Source organism: Galeopterus variegatus, unplaced genomic scaffold (genome assembly GCF_000696425.1).
Source record: "Galeopterus variegatus unplaced genomic scaffold, G_variegatus-3.0.2 Scaffold5631, whole genome shotgun sequence".
Taxonomy (NCBI): domain Eukaryota; kingdom Metazoa; phylum Chordata; class Mammalia; order Dermoptera; family Cynocephalidae; genus Galeopterus; species Galeopterus variegatus.
In genome coordinates this window covers 95,401-96,764 of record NW_007731742.1, presented here as the reverse complement: position 1 = coordinate 96,764, position 1,364 = coordinate 95,401, and positions in this window count along the sequence as shown.

Sequence of the window (1,364 nt, the reverse complement as noted above, 5' to 3'; positions counted from 1 at the left end):
TGTGGTTCATATCCAGCCTATTTTTATATGCCCCGTGAGCTAAGAATGGTTTTTACATTTTTAAAGAGTTGGAAAAAATCGAAAGAAGAATAATATTCCATAATGCACAAAAATTAAATGAATTTCAAATTTCATTGTCCAATATAAAGTTTAAAAAAATTTTTTTTTATTGGGGCCAGTCCGGTGGCGCACTGCTACAGTGCGCCGCTTGGGAAGCGCAGTAGCGCTCCCACTGAGGGTTCGGATCCCACATACAGACCGGCCGCTCACTGGCTGAGCGAGGTGCGGGAGCAACACCGAGGATTGCGATCCCGTTGCCGGTCCTGGTCTGGTATGGGCGCGACACTGAGGGTTGTGATCTGTTGCCGGTCACGAAAAAAGACAAAAAAAAAAAGGAAAAAAAAAAAATTTTTTTTTTATTGAAATGTAAGGGATTATACATATCTGTGGGATACAGAGTTAAATATCAATATCTGTGTGCAATATGTGAAGCTCAAATCAGAATAATTAGCATACTGGCCGGCCTGATGGCGCACTGCTACAGTGCGCCACTTGGGAGCGCGGCGGCGCTCCCGCCGAGGGTTCGGATCCCACATACAGACCGGTCCCGCTCACTGGCTGAGTGAGGTGCGGGTGCAACACTGAGGGTTGTGATTCCGTTGCCGGTCCCGGTCCTGTACGGGCGCGACACTGAGGGTTGTGATCCGTTGCTGGACACGAAAAAAGACAAAAAAAAGGAAAAAAAATAAAAAATTTAAAAAATTAAAAAAAGAAAAGAATAATTAACATACACAACATTACCCAATGTAATCGGTTTTTGTGGCCCTTTACCAATTTCTGGCTAACCCCCCTCCTCCTGCCCCTTTCCCACCTCTGGTAACCTCAGTTCCAACATAAAGTTTTATTAGAACACAGCCCCGCTTATTGGTTTACATGTTGTTGATGGTGATTTTGCACTACAACAGCAGAGTTGAGTAGCTGTGACAGAGAGGGTATGACCTGCAAAGCTGAAAATGTTTACTATATAGCCCTTTACAGAAAAAGTTTGCCGACTCCCCATCTTTCAAAGTACTGAACACAACAATTTTTTTTTTTTTTTTTATAAAGATGACCGGTAAGGGGATCTTAACCCTTGACTTGGTGTTGTCAGCATCACGCCCAGCCAGTGAGCGAACTGGGCATCCCTATATGGGATCCGAAACCGTGGCCTTGGTGTTATCAGCACCGCACTCTACCGAGTGAGCCACGGGCCGGCCCAACACAACAATTTTTAAGAAGATGGTTAACATAGTTCTGCTTTCTGGGGCCGGCCTGGTGGCGCACTGCTACAGTGCGCCACTTGGGAGTGCGGTGGCACTCCCGCC